Here is a 19,996-nt window from a genome sequence, read left to right on the forward strand (position 1 = left end):
CTGACCTTTCGTCTGCATGGCTGTTTCTCTCAGATCTCAGTCCCCTCTCCTCTGCAGCTATGCTGGACCCAACCAGCAGTTGACAAACCTCAGCAGTTCCTCAGGATAAACTCCACCCAGTGGGTGCTCCAGGAGCAAGGCACTTTGGAGTTCTCCCAGCCGCACCGCTGCGACCAGCTCCAGTTGTGTGGCAAGGGCCAGCATGGGCAGCCCCCCATGGTAGGGGGTGGGAGGAGAGGTCAGCCCTCCCCACCTCTCCCCTCTCTTTGATGCAGGTTCCACGTCATGGAGGTTCCTTTGTCCCCTTCTTAAACATGGCATTCACAAAGGTGCTGATGGGCTTGACCCTGGACAGAGACCAGTCTGACTGCTTTTGGAGCCTGGGAAGCTTCTCACATCTCCTTTCAGGGGCTATCTCTGCAATCGCTCCCCTGCTACCAAAATCTCACCACATAAACACAGCACAACACTGTAAAGCCAGTCAAGGTTTAGTATGACATTTTCCTATGATGAGAGTTAAAAAAAGGAGGAAAGCCCAAGACACATTTGAATTTAGTCTTTCTCAACAAAGTGACTCATTATTTGTGCTATGGTATGCTTACATGTGGAGTTAAAGTGATGCATGTAGCTTCTAGCAGAAATTGACATTACTGTGGAGAGCAAGGACTAGAAGAATGTAGATACAGTTTAAAATTTCATAAGAAGTTTGTGTAAAACATGCAAACTTTAGACTTGAGAAAGACACAAAATACACAAAAGCTTAGACTTGAGAAAAGTTGGACAATCTGTATTTAACTGCTTGTGGCAAGAAAGTGGATGGAAATGCTGAACTAAGGAACAGGAATGAGAGCGAAGTGTCAAAATTTGAGAAAAGGTCTTAATAGCAACTATTTTAAGGAGCCGTTTGCAAACACTCATTGTTACATTCATTTGTAGTCCTGGAAGAAGGAAAAAAGTGAAAAACGGGGGCAGCGATTTTCAGAATGAGGCATCATTCACCAAACATGGTCTGACCAGCCTCTTCTTTCTCTAGCACTGTGTATTGCACAGTAATTTAGGCCTTAGCAAATAACAGCTCAAAGATACTCAGTGTTCCCTAAATGCAAATCTTGTTATACAAGTGTTATAATTTTATAAGGCACATGGCCAAACTTTTCTGAATACATAATCGGTAGAAGCAGGGGTTAGCTAGAATAAATATATTTCCTTACTTGGAATAAACCCCTTAATATTATTTTGGTTATAGTTTAATTTAATGACGGTTACTGCTTGAATTACTATGGGGATCTTTTTGAGTAAAGATGACGACCTTGAACAGCCAAAGGGATACATAGATAACAAGGTAAATGTTCTCCTCAGAATTGCCTCAGTGACTGAAATGTATTTATATTGCATGATACTTTGCTTGGGTAAACCTGGGTAGAGTTGGAAATATAGTGTAGCTAGGTTTCAGAAGGTATCCAAGATGCATCTAACTTATAAAGTTGGTGTCCAACGCAATTTGAAAGGCTGTCTGCAACATTACCCTACTGCAATTCTAGTACAACTCTTTCTATTCAAGACAATTCAAAATTAATAATAATGGAGTTCCTGTTTTGTAAGAGGCTATTTCATAGTTTTTCACTTAATGCAGAGCACCAAGTAGAGAAAAATGACAGCTGAAAGTGATGGCTACAGTTCTGTGTATGCTTGCTTCATTTTACTTTCAGCCCACGTCTTGAAAGAGAGAAAAAAAAAAAAGCTTTTTTTTCTCCAAGATTAGATTTCAAGGAGGAAATTCATGACTTGCTAAAAAGGCTTTGGTTAGGTCACCATTGCTGCGGATTCATGTCAACATTTGATCTATCAATTTTATTTGCACAAAGGATGATGAAAGTAAACTCTGAACTTGCAAAACCATGTTATTAGGAAGTGATTATATTAATTAGACCATCAGATGTCGTGTTTTTCTGTTAGGCTTCTGCTTCATTTATAATGGATAAATTAGATCAGCTTTGAGGATAATAGAAGCCTGTATAATGTGCAAGACTCCTGCTTTCTCTCTTTGCTGAAACTGAAATGTACATATCATGTAAAGCACAGGATTTTAGTGAAGGGACCTTCATGTTATTCAAAGAGCCATGTGATGTCCAGGAGAACAGGATTTATTCCTAATTTTTCTGTTTGGGTGAGATTTATGATATGAGTAAAATGCAGCTATACTGGCTGAAGCTGAATGCCTAAAATTGTAATCAAATATGCAGCAGGTGAGCATAAGACATACTAAGAGTAAAAAAGAACAAAATATCAAGGCCTAGTTGTTCATCCTGGCAACAAGTTATGGGAGGTATCTGTTCTGCAAATGCCAGCCTAAAATATCTATGCTTTCTTCTCTGGGTGTAAATTGTTTATGAATTTTGCTTATCTGTACTCTGAAGGTGAATAATAAATAAACAAAAAAAGCTCCCTTAACATATGCATGCATTCCAGGTAGAGCAAGAGAAAAAAAGCACCCAACCTCCAAAACCCCCGAATAAAAACACCTCCTGTACACTCAGTGCAAAGTTCAGGACGTATTATGAATGAGGACAGTACTGAAAAACAGCAGAACACCACCGTATTATTTTCTCAATGTGGTGATCGTTCTGAGTAAAAGCAATACTCGGTAATCTTACTACGGGGGTGCAAGTTTTTTTTAAAAAAATATGTTACTAAATCATTTAAGTAGGAGGTTTACTTTACCTCTGTAATTATAAATCTCATGAAATAGTTTAATATTCCTATTCGAAATCTTGTAACTTGCAAACTTGTTAACTGGTAGCAATCAATTGATGTCTTAAAACTGTTTACTCATGAGTGTTTAATGAACGTTCAAGATTATTGCCAATACCTTGCAGCTGGTAATAAAGCCTTAATAAGGCTATGTACATTTAAGAAGTGGAGGTACTTGGTAAGATTTCTTTTTCACACACAGTATAAATTTTTGCTGTAACGGTAGACCAAAGCTAAGAATACATAAAAATTTATTAGTTCGTGCACAGATCAAGATGCCTGAAACACAGCCATTGCCCTGAGCATACATCAGATGAATTAAATAACACATAGCACATAAACCAAATTGGCCTAAATACCTTTTCGGCCTCTGCCTTCAACTAATTCTCGATAGCCTGGTGGAGCGACGTATAGGCGGAAAAGTACTGATGCATACTGAGGCGGGCAGGACTAGATTACATATATACTTCAAACAAAGGTGAATGCTACACCTAGTGAGAGACACAGAAATGTCTTAATCTGCAGTTAGAATTAGTTTTAACTCACTTCCAGTGCTTCAAGGATGAATATTCATCTACACCAATGTTGACTGATGTTGATATCTGTCTCTTCTTTCATTCTGTTTATTTTCTAAACATTTCTTAGGGGTTTTGTGATCTTCCTCTGGTCAAGTTTGCAGATTTCCCGACTTCTCCTTTCAAGGACCATTTATTTAAACAAGCTTATTTTGGCTGGAAAATGCTAACACCATTACTGTGAAAACTAATAAAATGATGTTTGACCACAAGTGCAATTATGCAACACCAAGATCCCAAACTCTGACACTTTCATCGACTCATGCTCAACATTCTAGTGAGCTGGTCAACATGAGTTTAGTACAACTGGTAGCAAATACTCTGGCCATTTTGGAGAACAATCAACTATCAAACCCTGCACAGGAAGAAAATAAATTATAAAAATGTTTATAAGTGAGCAGGTTGCAGAAACTGTTTCTCTTCCTTCTAATATTCCTAAGCTTTGTCATTTTCTTTGATTTTGGATTTTTATTGGAAATTCTGGGAGGTGAAGTATAGAAAAGGACTGGTTGTCACTGATAGAAACAGAAAAGGAAAATTCTATGCTAGAATTTGTTCATGGTCATATTGTTATTCATTCTCTGCATTTAAATATTATCTCTGTACACATGGCAGCTATATAGACTTTCTCTCTTTCTCCATATGTTGAATTGGAAAGGATTTCTGAAGTAGAGTCTTGCTGTTTCATGCTCGCCATTTCAACTTTTAGAGCAGTATATGCAATTCTTTTCTATCTGTAGCTATTTAAACTTCTCTATTCAGATATAGCCATTACCAATGTGGGGGTGTTTTTTTTTTTGCTATTAAAACATGTTACTTCCATTGGAAATAAAGAATTAAAACTTGTGCTTTGTACATATACCTACTTCTCTACATACAGACATTTTCTTCAATTTATTGCTTCCTTTTATTTTAAAATTTATTTAGTATTTTTCGCTAGAAAAGTAGATCATGGGAATCATAGAAAAAAAATAAGTTGAATGAGATCTCAGTGGGTCATCTTTACCAACTCCCAGCTCAAACCAGGGCTAGCTTCAGAATTAAATCAATTGTGCAGTGTCATCCAGTTGAGCTTTAAAAATCCTTCTGGGTAGAGGTTTTAGAGTCTTTCTTGGCAACCTCTTCCTGTGCTTAACCTACATCACTGTGAAGAATTATGTTCTATTGGAATACTTCTGATATATTTTTTTGTAAAATTTATTTGCTATTCACAATGAAGGTTATTGAATCACTTAATCAGCATTGCCTTCTGCATATGCAGGAACTTCTCATGTTGAAGTCTCAAGAAGTTACAGAGATGTCTAGGTATCAGTACAGATGTAGAGAAAGTCTTGTGAGTGCACCACTTGCCACTGCACACTGACCTACCAAAAGTTCCAAGGATTTGCTGGGAACAGTAACCGAAATTCATATTATTTCAATTGGGTTTTCCTCTGGAAAGACCTTTCTGACTTTGACAGACTTATACTAAAAATTGCATGAAGTGATTTTAGTCTTACATAAACAACACCACCAGCACTTTCTGCTCTTCATCTGCTGCTGCAACTCAGGCTTTATCCTGTATGAAGCACACACAGTTTTACGTTATTTGACTCTTTTTTGGAGATGCTGTGTTTTATGCACGAAATGTTTTTCCTTGTTCCTGAAGAATGAGCTTGGTTCATGTCCATTTTGTTGTTCTCGTTGGGAAGCAGCCAGAGAGAGAAAGGAGGTGCTATCTCTTCCTGGGTTTGTGTGTATTACAGACAATAAAGCATCTGCCATGACTGTGATAGTGGACATTCTGCTCTGCAAACAAGAGTGAAACTTCAGCAGGAGAAGCATTTTTATGTAAGTGAATTTACCAATTGTCAAATTTCTGAAGTGGCACACACAAAGCCTGCACTATTATTAGTTTTCTTGAATGTTAATGTGCAGATATTAATGTTAACAGGCAGATGAAGATGTGACATAAATGAATTACTTCTAAATGATAGAGGGCTGCCATTTGGACATGAATCAAGATTGATCAAAGAGACAGTAAGTTTTTCTTAGTCTTAAGGGAATCCAAAAGGGAAAAGTGCTGCAAGTCACCACCCACTCTCATGCTAAATAGTCTCCCAACAGAGTTATAAAAGAAAGCATCAATGTAGAGCAGTGTGAATGAGTTACTGTGGCAGAGACCTCAGTAGGGAAGGTATAAGTGAGGCTTCCCCTTCTATGTTACCTGCAAACGTGTTACTCAAAGCTGAATTCTGCCAATTTTGCCCTCAAGTTTCAATTGGAAGTATTAGATACAGAATTCAATTGTAGTTATTCTTAAGAATGTTATTTTTTTAATGTTTGATTTTTTTTTTACATTATTACTATTCTTTTGGATTTGCTTGTTTAAATAGATAATTCATTATCTAGATCATCTTGATAACCCATTAAGTAGATAACTCAGATGAAATGCCATTTAGATGAGATTATGAGTCCTGCTGTAGTTGCTATCTCCTTGACCATGACTGAAATGACAATTTTATATTTTGAGATAGGACAAAGTGGTGCTATTTTTGTCGTCTTCATGATGAACAAATGAGTGTACGCTAGAAGAGGTCAACACACTTCTTTTTGAGAGAATAGTTATTGCACTTATTTTTCTTTTCAGAAAAAGATTGTGACTGAGCAAATGCTTCATCAGGCTACTATGTAAAGCCAGGAACAATGGAACTGTGTCACAGAATTTTCTTTACTGTTGTTATAAACTCTCTAACGGAGAAGGCACAATAAGTTCTCAGCTAACAGAGCTTTTATCGCTAGCACTGTTTCGGGCTTCTTCCTCCCTTCATAAATTGCTGTCTCAGCCCCATTCAATCCTGGATTCTTCTCTTTGTGAAAATTCACCTCCAGAAATCCAGACAAATTTGTGGATCAGAATTCAGCTTTGGGGATGCAGCATTTAGACACAACAACTCTAGAAATGAGACTGAATACATAATTTCTTTCAGATATCTGCAATCCTGAAAATACCATTAAGGATGAACTCAGCCTGGTGAAAGTAATTTAATAGCTAATATTTTACTCAGTTCTATAAATCCCTGAGATTTACTTATATAAAAAGTTACTGTAGAAATTACCATTCATTTGTACTCAAGAAATGGCATTTTCTTGAAGTTTTAAGGTTGTGAAAAGATGTTTTTCTTATAAGAGAAAAAATGAAATTTGATGGGAATATGATATTAATGTACATATGTGTAACTCGAGTTGAAATTTTTATACCAAGATAACCAAGTTTGTAAACTTACAACACATTCAAAAATTTTGGAAAGGTTTACGTAGTGTTGTTTTAGAATCTTAGTATTTGATTGATATAGTGACTTTATTCTAAAGGAGATGTTAGATTTTTCGACTTTTATCCTATAACTTAAAGATAAGTGCAGACACACTCAGGTAAACAAATGTGAATGAACTTTTAAAGTAGGTTGTTGAACCACATTTAATGTCTGAATAATATTTTTTCCATGTAGAATTAAAATGAACTCAATATACTTAAAAGTCGTGATTTGGGTTAAACCAAAATGAGGCCACTTTAATTATGAAAAAAGGTGTCTACAGAGGAAAGCCTAGTGCAGATTAACTAATTCACTACAATAATATTTTCAGTTAATTTGAATTAATTTTTGAGTATCACAATGGAGACAACTACTCTATTATGAAAGTCTTCTGCTTATGAAATACTGTTATTGAGCAGTGGTTCACTAGGTTGTTTTTAAATTTAGGAAAGAAAATATTTGCACATAACTATGAGTTCCGGAACTATGAGTTTACCACTTAAAAAAAAAAACAGCCTCAGAATGGCAGTATTTTACATCACAATTTGCTTGTACTGTGAATATTTATAGACTGTCAGGTAGAACATCAGGTTTTACAGTCATATCTGCATGATGCCATACGAGTATATCCTGAAGAAAAGGAGTTGAGCTTTTTGATGGCTGAACATGAATTGCCTGTAAATATAGTCATTTATTGTAATTGTGTCATTAACATAACAAATGTGTTAGTCAAAGCCAAGAGACAGATTTCTTTGAATTCCGTCATAGAAAATTTATGCTGTGTTACATCTTTATATGTCTTTAGAAGTGGATCTCCAAAAATTTCTGGGAAAGCATCAGAATGAAACTGACCTCATTATTTCATAAAATTAGTATAAAGGAGACAGTAAGAGCTCCCTGCAGCATGGACCTGATGCTGACAAATCCAGCAAAAGCTTCTGGAGCCTTATGCATGCCAACTGACTTAATAACACTACCCACATCATCAGTTGTCAGAAGTGACTGTCCCAATAGACCTCTTGGCTGCAATGAGCTCTTGGCTAAAGTTTAATTTTCTGAATTGGGGTTATATCTGTGAAGCTTGCTGCTCCCATACTTAGAAACCTTTTCATTTCTTCTCTAAATGCATTTTGTCCTCCACAGCCATTTGTTCACGAGCCAACAAAGTCTTCTGGCTCAGTTCTTCTTTTCCATTTTATTTTTGATCCACATCTCTTTCACCATTTGTGTTTCCAGTCAGTTGGTTTTGCCGCCTTTATGACACATGGAGAAGCACACCATGGTCACATCTGAGCACATCTGGCTTGGTGCCAAGCAAGGGGTCGTGACACAGTGAAGCTCTGGTAGGAGGCAACTAGTACTAAATAACAGAAAGTGCGTCTTTATCCTGATGTGACTATATTGCCTCTGGTTTGAGGTTTCAGTTTGGACTTTTCTACACTGTCCTTAACTAAAGACGTGCTCTTCATCTTGTCCTCTGATAAGCTTACCCTGACTTTTTTTTCAATAATGGACTGCCTTATCATAGTTTATTTTGCCCAGAAGAGGGATATTGCAGTATGCTACACTAGCCAAAGGACAGTTTTGCAGGGATTGTTTGTTCACACTTTGTTTCCTTCCTAAGCTCTGTACCCAGTGAGGTCAAACATTGTAGGAAGAACACAAAATTGATGTTGTAAAATGATTAGCTTTTCAGCTGCACTCCAGAGCTTCTAAATCACGGTTAGATCAGTTATCTTTTCATGAATTTAGATCACTGATTTATGAAGGTGACAAATACTGGAGGAAATTATTTACCTTCATATGTCTCACCCTTGAAACGAAACATCTTTTTTTTTTTTTTTTTCCCACTTTCTGAAGTCTCTCCCTTCAATCAGACAGAAGATAAATGTGTTACTGGGTTTTCCAAAACTTAATCATTCATTATATTTGTTGGACCTACATAGCAATATTAAACACAGCAACTCATAACTTGAGAAGATTGTTACAGATTGCTAGATAAAACAGGTTAATTAATTCCCTGAGGGGACTAATGAGGCTGTGCTTTTGGTGTAATCATGTTAGTTTCCTGACTGTGTAAAGATGTTACTAACAATTGGACAAATGTAATAATAGATTCTCTTAGAAAGTTGTATGATTCTGTAAAGTGCTAAATTCGTTAATTATCTAGTTAATTTCATGCTGGCACTCTGTGTTCAGAAAGTAACAAAATTAGTTTACCTGGGTGAATTAGATTTCATTCATATCAGTACTGACTCCTGTTCAAAAGAATCTGTTGACACTGCTTAGTGACAAAGGAATTAATACTATATTTCTGTGGGAAATTTGGATCAATCCATTTGTTTCCACTGACTATTAAGTTATCTGGCTTTTTCTGATGGAGTAATCTAAACCATAACAGAAACTCATTAATTCACACTGACAGGCCTAAGAAAATATATCCTGATTGGTTTTATCTTAGTTCCAGTGTCATTTTACAAAAGTAATTGAGATTTAGTAGTATTATATCAAAGTTCTCTAACATTGAAGTCCTTATGTATCTATGACAATCAGACAAACTACATTACTCTTCACAAGAAGTAAATCCTGCAGAATACCAGGCCAAGGCTAGAGATGTATCTAGTATTTTTTAGACTGACTAGATTTTTGTATGCCTTGAGTACTTTGATGAGGAACTGAATTTAAAGTAGTCCTCAGTATTTTAAGTGCTAGATGTCATTGAAAAACACACTACAACATTTTTAATTCTACTAATTTTGAGTAAGATCATAGTTTTCATTTATTCATATAACTTAGTGCAAAGAAATAAAACATCTTACCTTAAAACCAGTGCTGTAGCACAACTCATTTCCTAAAGAGTCAGCTTGTACTAAATAACACACAATAAACATCAAAATGAAATATATTCTGACTAAAACTCATCTTCTCTCTTGTAGAGAACAGATGTTCACAAATTCATTTTGCTTATAAGATACTCCTTAAAAACAGGAGGGTATTTTAAGACTTTAAATGAAGACAGAATTGCTGTCTAGGTTATGTTTTGTTATCCCTGTAGCCTCGGTCTCTTGCTTCTGATGGCATTTTTTAAAATACAAGCGTCAGTTTTAGTACTACTGCAGATGCTACTTCAATTTACATGGAAGCAGATGGAAATATAATAAAGTCCTCTAGTCTTTAGAAAGAGGGGTGCCTATTAATGTAAACAACTGTAATCCTCAATGAACATAAATTTAAATAAGAAAAAACCCCTCAAACCTCAACTAAAATAAAATATTGAGTTTTAAGAAGCAAATTTTATAACAGAGCCTTTCTTCCCCATAGGTTAAAGACCAATAAAAATACGTTTTTATGTCCCCTCACTCTGACTCATCTCCTCACAAAATACATCACTTAATATTGCAAGATTTTCTAATACTGTCTAAGTACTTATAAGCACTCAATATTAAATACACCCTCATATTCTTATTCTAGAAGGACTTTGGTTGCAGTGTTAAACACATAGGCTAACTATGGTCTTCCTGTTTTCTCAGAACGTAATTACACAAGGTAAGATTTTGTTTCTTCTTTTCATTTTGTTTAGTAAAAGATTACGTTTTTTTCTACGTGGATTAGTTTGAGAAGAAAGTTATTGTACAATCTGAATTATAAATACAAAATTCAGGGAAATTTCAGAGAAGATAACATGAAAGCCTGAATAAAACAGTACCCTACTAGTTGAGGGAGATATAAAATGAAATGATTCTTAAGCAAATCTCAAGAAACAGAACCATGTGAAAAGTATCTGTCTGTACTTCCAACAACCCAAGTTAGTATACTCAGGAGAAAGTTGAAGAAAAACAAGGTACTTCTTTCTAAGACAGTTTTTTCACACATTTTACAAGGAAGGGCTCTGAAAGAACTGGCTGGTGAGCTCTCTAGGTTCCCACTCCAAGAGGAGACAGAGCTTTACTTTCCCGACTGACGTGTGGTGTGTACGCTCTGAAGGAGTCTCAAAAACTGAATCAGTGTGAACAGCAAACTACTCTGTGAAACCCTTCAAATCCCATTGTTTTCCTTTTCTGCATTTTTGTGATCCATGACTGTCTCCTTCAGTATGAAACTAACTTTTGTTAAAGTTTCTTTTCTGTTTCCAAACGCAGAAGAATATTTCCTTTTCTTGATCTGAAGGATGAGAACATAATCTTAGAAGTGTGCTTATATGCTTAACTTCAGTTATATCTAAGTATTGCAATGTCTTTCTAGTTTCTCAGTCTACTGTACTACTGTCCACTGCATCAAGATCTTCCATAGCAAACCATTTTCATTTGCATATTTATTCTTTTACAGTCTTTCAATTTCTGAGAGGTATTTGTTTTCTTGAATCTTCTATTTGAATATTTCATGTTTTGTATATTATAGGAATTGAGTCCAGTGTATATGTCCGAATTTCAAATATAATGCAACTTTATTACTGTTTGCTTCAACATTGCTATAATGGAATACTATTACAGCCAGCTAAATCTTCTGATCATTTGAACTTACTTGGGCAAGTCTCATATTGATCAAGATAATAGTAGCTTCACATTATAATTAGACATAAAAGTTATTGCTTCTAGAAAACATTAAGCATGTGATTAGCTATTTTTCCTAATGGTTCGTGCGTTTACCTGGTTATTTCCACACTAAAATCATAGATCCTCACGGAAATCCTTGAGTGAATATCTTTATGTCTAACAACAGCAAGTATTGTTATGAGACACAGATTACATTCGGACATGTTAGACTCTGGTTTCCCAATATTATTTCATGTTCTTTCTGCATTACTTGTCCATTAGTTTTCAAAGCAATAACAGGTCTTATGTAAAAGGATAAAAAAACCCAAAAAAGACCTGGAGGGATCTGGATTTTAACCTGAAAATTTTTTAATAAGCTATTTGATAATAAGTTTCCATTCTAATAGTAACATAGTAACCTCTTAGAATATTGCTTTTATAGCTGTATCTCATGATAGAGAAGAAAGCTTTTGAACCACTGCTTGGATTGTAACAGCAAATACATAAACTCTGGAATAAAAAAGAGGTCAAATTGTAAATGGTCAGCACTGTAAGATAAGTCTTTGAGGCTGTCATTTCCAGAAAAGCTTCTTCAATCACTTAACAAAGAGAAAAGCTTCATCTTGACACCATAAAGAAAATAAGAGCAACAACAGTCTCCACACTTGATAAGCAGAGTAGTATTTCCAAGAAATCTAATTAAGCTCTTTGAACTCATTATTAAAGGATAACAGAAGAATTTGTTTGTTTGGGTTTTTTTTTTGAGGGGATGTCACAGTGTGTTTGAACTTGCCAGCTGACATTTTATTATGAAAAAGGATATTCCTTTTCCTACATTGATGAATTTATTCAATTTGACATGGTAGTGCTATAAAATAAACAATACTTTTATTGTTTGTGTGTAACTTAAATCACTTGCTTGCTTTACTATAACAATAAGCACTATATGTTTCCAGAAATCAAAAGGAAATCAGTGTTTCAAGCTAAAAGTAACACCCAGACTTTAGGTACATGACAGTTTATGGATTAATAATGTCTGAATGTGGAACTACCCAGAGTGGTGACAACCATTATTGCAAGAATGAGGCAAATTAACAATACCAGATTCATATGCTCATTTCCTGACCAAAGTAAAATATGCTTCTCTAAGTGTCCCACAAAAACGTTTTCTTTTGAAATTTGATTATATAATTATAAAGCCAACAGCCTTGATGCTGAAACTTATTAACTAGAATTATGCGTTTGTGTCAAAACAAAACTTTCTTAATATTATTTGAAATGATAGTTTTTATTTTAGTCAAATGTAAGAATGTTGAGATCTGTCTATCGTAAATCTCCTGTAAATAGTCATATATTTGGTTACAAATTGCACATTTTATTACCACTTCAGATTCTCTGACATTTGCTAATGTATGGAATGTCATGGCTTCTGTGTTTTTTTAATCATAAAAATAGTGACGTTAGTTAATAAAGTAGATAGATACTTTCTTCTCAGTGGAAAACATTTTTTGGCTCACTGCAGGTAATTGCTAGTCATGGTATTAGGATTTATTGACTTCATGTCCACAAAAAATACAGGTTTGAACTATCTCTGCTAGGAAGTATTTTGAAAGGATATTATTGTTGTTAAAACTTAACAGACTTAGTGGTATATTTTTATCATATTAAGAGGAAAATTTTAATTTATAATACAGTCTCAGAACTGTACCAAAACAGAGAATGTTAAAATTCCATTATTCGGACCTGTTTAAGGTTGTCCAATTGTGATAATATTGATTACTAGACCTGTCTGATGGCATTTCTATGGTAAAATGCACATATTTATACACATATTGAAGGAAATTTTTTATATTTTTAAAGACATCCTAATTACTGTTAAAATTATATATAAATTTCTATATGCATTATAGATTACCTGCTTCTACTGCAGAATGAAAGACTCTTGCTTGCTTTTTACTTCTGAATTGTCAAATTTTACATCTGTTAATTTATTTGTTTAGTATGAAAGCGCAAACCTAAATCAATTAAACCTTTGCAGAGATGACAACTAGACAAAGTAACTAGTCGTTATATTTTTTTCTCAATACTGAATGTAGTTGAAAGAAACATATTTTTACTAAAAGAGATAAAAAATATAAAAAACACGTCCATCAGAATGTCTTATTATGTTGCAAGAAGACTACGACAAATTGCTTTGCAGTTAAATGCAAAATCAGTATATTTGAAAAATTCTTCTAAAATGGTTAACCTAAAGACCTGCGACTATGTACACTGAAGCTGTTAGTATCTGAAGAAAAATGTTTCTCATTACAAGCATAGTAATTTATTCAAAAGTCAGGGTTCAAGGAGAATTTGAGGATTTGGAACATTTTCTTCATAAATTAATAAAGATATAGTTATAACTCCTAAGAAGTTAACAATAGTTCATAGTTTACAGACATTTCTCAGGTGATTGCATTCAGCTAGAAAGAGAGCAGAAATGAAATGAATCACAGAAAGGAAATTTTTGTTGTTGTTACGAAAAACTATTGAAAAAACCCTGCAACAACCGGGAGAACAAAAATAACAGAAGGGCTCTTACTGAAAGAACTGTTATACTGTGATATTAGTCCTAGTCTTTTATATAGACCAGCTGATTGTAACAGCAAATTAAATAGTGTTTTCCGAGATTTATCAGCAATTGCTGCAATATGTTTTGTCAGAGAAACGTTATCTTCTCTCTCATCTGAGAAAATGAAATCTTGGATGAAAATAGTGTATCTGGGGACTCCTCTGCTATCTGCAATTCAAAGATATTAGTCTTTTTTTTTTTTTCTTTTAAGAATAACATCTTCAATACTTTAAGAAAGAATGAAATTGAAAACTCTTGGAGAAACTCTTTTATTGACTGAGCTCACTCTTTATTGCAATATGAATAAAATGACTGAAAGCAAATGACTCATTCTTTAACTGTAAAAGTGAATATTAGTCCTTACTGGGAAATAATAATGCCAAAGTTGCAAAAGACACAAGGGCCTACTTTTATTAATATGTGTTAGTTCCCAAATAACTTGTGCTGAAGGTGTTTCAGTAAGTGAATTCACTGTTATTTGATTAGCTAATCTTTTTTTTTTTTTTTTTTTTTTTGAGGGGGGAGGAAATGAGTTACAGGAAATTCTAGGGATTAATGTCAAATAGAAACTCAAAAATAAATGGTGCTGGACTCTCTGTGTGAGAAATAGCATAGAGATGCTATAAAACAGGCACATTTTCTTCAAGTATCTTATATTAGGAAACAGACTAATATTCATAGAATCACAGAATGGTTAGGGTTGGAAGGGACCTCAAAGATCATCTAGTTCCAACCCCCCTGCCATGGGCAGGGAAACCCTCCACTACACCAGGTTGCCCAAAGCCTCATCCAACCTGGCCTTGAACAATTCTAGGGATGGGGCATCTACAACTTCTCTGGGCAACCTGTTCCAGTGCCTCATCTTTAGATCTAACTTATCTCTAACTAGATCTCTAAATTCATATCAGCTTTATGTCCATTCCTATCCAAACCAATCCTTTTGTGAGCAAACCTGCCTTTTACAAGCTATTCTGAACAGATTTAAGAAATCTGCTGATCTGTGTTTCCCTACAAGGTTCAACTTCAAATTTCAGTTAAATTTTCCTGTACATGTAAATAAAATTATTAATTGATTTACAAATAGAAGTACACATATGTTTGCAAATTAATAGTAAATATTTGAAATAGTATGTTGAGACATGTTCAGTAATGAATAGGAAAAGGAAAGGAAAACATGCATGTTAAGAGAAACAATGCATCTCTGTAAAATACTTCAAAATAAAACTTCCAGGCAAGTACATACAAGCACTTTCTTACATCAGAATGTTGCGTACATTGGGTCTTTAACTGGTCACAGAAGAACGATATCTTAGGCTAAAACTAAAAAAACAATATCTTTTGGTTTAAAACCCCAAGATTTACAGGTAATGCTTGTGCTTCCCTTTTCTACTCTGTTACTAGTGTCATGTTTCAGAGGGGTAGAACTCCACTGTTTAAGAGAACTTACCAGACATTGCTCTGGCCATGCATTAGTTCTCAGTGGTCCTTATTTATGGCTCATAAAATTATGTATTGAAATCACCTAGAAAAAGACCATAAGCACTAGAAAACGAAAAAAAAACCAACAAAATTTGAGGATATGTGCCCTCAAAAAACTGGTTATTGAAAACTATCTGGAACAACTTCTCCATGTAAACTGTATTTGTCCTTACTTGTACCCTTTAAGCACAGAGGCATGCTAAAACTAAAATTATTATTTGGCATATACTTCAAAAAGCACATAACTTTGAAAGATCAGCAATTTTTATTTTCTTACTTTCTTTAAAAGGAGCTGATTAGACCGTTTATTTGTTGTACTTCAGATAGAGTTCAGTATCAGCATTGACTCCCTGTAAAGGCAAGCCGTAGGAGCAGATAAGCATTTTCCTTTTTTCTGTGACAGCCTGGTACTTAACTTTGTGTATCAAATCTTTATTGGCTAGAAATCAGCAGGGTCCCATTACAATCTGCTGAACTATACTCCTTTACAGCAATTAAAGCTCTGAGATCGTACCTCTGATAATTTTTTTCTTCTTTTCTTTCCATTCTGTCTTTAATTTCAGTTTCTTTTCTATTAATGTTTTCTATCAAGTGCAAAGTGCACCAATCTACACTCAGTTTTCTTTTAAAACTTTAGCTTCATTTCAGCCTTTTATGCCTTGCTAGAAGTGTATTTATTACATAGTATAAATGAAATAGCATCTCCTGGATTTCTCTTCCTCCAAATTTGAAATGTAGCAATAAAGTAAGTTTCTTATAGTGTGGCTAGACGTTTGTATGTCTACTATATAAAATTCTGTTACACTCCCAAGATGTGATGTACACATATTTTCCTCTTAACAGTAATCTACCTGTTACTATAGTCCTTGTTGCAGTCACTCATCTAGCTGTGCTTCTTTCAGTACGTCACTAACACCAAAGCTAAGAAAGTGTGTTCAGTTAAAATCAGTAAGCAACATATTAATTTGCCATAGGTGTCTCATGTTGTTCAGTAATCTGATGAGCAATGAGCTACTTGACAGTAAAACTTTAAGCACCTCTACATGCATGTGACAGTTGTCTGATTTAAACTTTTAACACTGAGGACAGCACCTTAAAATCAGTTCTCTGCTATGCTCAAATTTTAAGGTTGTTTAGAAGAGCAGATAAACACTCAATAGATGTAATACCACAGTAAGTGTTTAGCAATCACCATATCAGCAAGATGCTTGAGTTTACCAATAAGTTTTTAACAGCTGCAGCTTGTTTATTCCAAATTCTGCAATTATATCTATGTTTAGGAGACTAGTAAAGATTGAATTTTTTCCTGTGAATTTTTTCTACTTGTATTCTCATGAATAACTGATTCTCAACCTTAGCATTTGTTTCTAGAAACTCTTATTCTTAAGAAGAATCATTTCCATTGTTGGAGTTTTGTGCACGTAGCTATAGGCTGGATGATTTTTCTCTTCCTTGCATATAATCTTTAAAACATAGATTAAGTGCATGAATATGTACAGAAATGGAAAAACCCCACCAAAACCAACACCTGCAGGATGTCTAATTTACTTACATTTTTGCTGATGTCTATCTCTATTTCCATGTCTCATGCAGAAGGAAAATACACATGGTGTGTGACTAAGCATTTACTCTTAATGCAGAGACAGTTTTAGCAACTTTTAATTCATTGTATAGCGATAACAGCAGGAAAAAAAAATATCCTCTACCATTTGACTTGACTGAGTTCAGAAGACAACTTAGAAATAAGTTCTTTCAACACATTTGAAATGAAAAAGAGTTAAGTGATTGACTTTCAATGCTGAATGTATCTCTGTCTGCCTGTTGGTCTATCTATTTTATTTAGCACTACTGTTGTACCCTGAAATATTCTGGAAAAAAGGTTAGTCATATAAGGAAGGAGAAGGATAGTGGACCTACATAACGTCTTTGATCACATAGTAATGACTACCCTTGCGACTGATGGACATTGATTCTAGAAGGCAGAAGGAAGGTTACATAATGGCGCACCAGTGTAGTAGCTAGTAATCTTGATATATCTTGGCATTGGGTACCTTTGGAATGGGAATAGCATCGTACCACTATTGTTGTATTGTGCTGCTAGAAGAAAGCAATAAGGGTTGAAGTATTATTCCATTCAGAACTGAGCTCTCATTCCTGAGTACTTTGTGTTCATGTGCTACTGCGACAAATGAAAATGTGTGATTTTTTTTTTTTTTTTTTTGAGATAGGAGACATTGAATGGGATTTCACAAAAGTAGTCAACAAGCAGTTACTACATAATACCTGAAAAAATCTTGGAAACTAATATGACCAAGATGGCTGTCCTGTTGTCTATGGAGAGAGTTCATAAGCGTTGTGACAGTAAAATACAATATTAAGACCTGTAAAAAAGGCATAGTGACTGTATCTGTACTTTTACCAGTGATTTTCATTAAGATTCAAACTCTGTAATTATATAGAAGAACTAATTGGTTGATCCATACCTTCATTACTATCCATTATGATAGTTAAGTAGATTTGAGCATACTGGCAAATAAACTTAATTGATTTTACAGTTCGAACCCAGAGAGTTCAGTTTATTCTTGTGAATGCAGTCAGGGAGCCATACCAAGTTTTCACGCCATGCTTCACGTCCTTTTCCACAGCCGTTTTCACACATCTGAAATAATTTAATTTTCAAATACTAATGATGCAAGAGAAATAAGTATTCTATTAACATTCACAAGCTTCAACTAGTCCCATTGATTAAATTAATGCTGATTAATTTAGGGCAAAGTGCAAACATTTCTCTTTCTTACGGTATTATTTCCTTTAAAAAATTATTTTTATTACAATATTATCACAATACGAGGTCTTCTTAAATATATCTTTACGTATTATCTGTAATAGGTTGCAGTACCATGACCCCAAATGGAAGTACGCAGATTTGAAAAATAAAGTTTATTTAAGACTGTTAATTTAAAATTGTTCTACATAGAACAAAATGGAATTTATTCTCCCAGACATTTGCAAAATGTCAATGTTTTAAAAATTGATTTTTAAACATTTATGTTTTATACTTCTGTATATAAGGTGTAAATGAGTTGTGGAATACAACATGTGGAAAATTACTCTTCTTTAGTAACACAATTCCAAAGTAAAAATCCAGGCTTTTAAAAATTCTTCTTTTTCAAGTTACTTTAATGACTCAGAACATTAGAATCAAAATAAAATAAACATTTTTCAATGTAGCATTTTAATATTTTAATTTAAATTATTTTTTTTAAATATTGTTACATTTACACTACCACTACAAAATATTCAGAGAACTTAAAATTAGTCAAGGAAATTCTATGATGAATCTCTCATATAGCATGAGATCGTGCTTTTTGAAGCAGGAGGTCCTTATTTCTAACAACCCTTTGTAATGACTGAGTGCTCAGTCATTTTACTTTGACAATTTTGCAGGTGATTTCATAAGGTTAAAATGTTGACCTTTAATTGATGTCACCACTTCCAATTATTGGTAGAAGGTCACAAATTGTTCACTACCAATGTTTCTCCCTTGATTCGTACAATTGCAACTAGGAAATTGCTTGGTTTGCCAATTAGAGGTGTTAATATGACAGAAAAAAATGAACAGAACAAAGACACTCTACAGATGATTATAGGTGATGGATAACACTGCCTGCAAATAAGGCTGTGTAGCGCTTCCCAGTGCAGCGGAAATGGCTTGTGGTTTTAAGACTAAATGTAGAAAAAAATTTGTTTGTTCTCTTACTGTGAAAAATTATGTTTTTTTTTCCTGTACCATTGCAGTCCAAGGAGAAACCTGAAATCTTGCCAGGAGCTGGCCTTTGCATCTTTTGCTAACCTCGTTAAAGCCCAATCATCGTTAATCAAATTTTCAATTATAAGCAGAGTGCAGATCACCATCCTGAATGACTTCCTGGACCTGAGCCGTTTAAATCTCAGATAGCTCTGTCCCTACTGACCCCATGCCAGCTTTTCTCAGCTACCAGTGCTAAAAAGTCCAAATAGCCCAAGGTTCTCCATTGCTCTACAAGGCTACAGCAGGAACCCCACATTTCCCTCCAGTCTCTGCTCTGAATAGGAAAACCAGCAAGTGCTGAACCTCAGATCAGCGTTCCCAATATTTTGATGCCAGACATCTCGGGTAAAAGGGAGTCACTGTTTCTCAACCTGTGACAGTCGCTAAAGTGGCAGAAGGTACCTCCTAAAATGACTGGAATGTTTACAGACGAAGAAAATGAAATAAACAAAACATCTATGCATATTCCCATGCACACTACTAGGGATTTCAAAAAAATGGAAAAAGAATGAAAAGAATACTGAAAGGGCAACCTAAGTTTATTTGATTGTAAGTAAAAGCTTTTCTAGCAACGTCGCAGAAGATGGCCCTTGCCCACACCCCATGCACCCTTTGAAAGGGATCAAAAGTGTTATGATTTAAAAAAAAAAATAAATAAAAAGAGTAAAAAAAGAAGGAAAGCAAAATGCTATAAGGCAATCCTTCCTGATATCCTAGCAACTGGCACAGGAAAACTGCCGAATTCAAAGCTTGCACAAGGCCTTACAGCAGGATGTGGTAAGGACCATGCCGCAGGGAGGGAGGGAAGGGATTGAGGAATGCTGCAGTATCCAGCATTGGAGGGAAGGAGGAGGAGGACTAGCTGTCTCAGAACAGACTGTGCAAGAACTTGAGTGGCCAGGAGGAGAGAAGGGGTTTCTCTCAAAAGCAGACTGTGTTGACGA

This window comes from Tauraco erythrolophus, chromosome 3, assembly GCF_009769465.1.
Source record: "Tauraco erythrolophus isolate bTauEry1 chromosome 3, bTauEry1.pri, whole genome shotgun sequence".
NCBI classification, from domain to species: Eukaryota; Metazoa; Chordata; class Aves; order Musophagiformes; family Musophagidae; genus Tauraco; species Tauraco erythrolophus.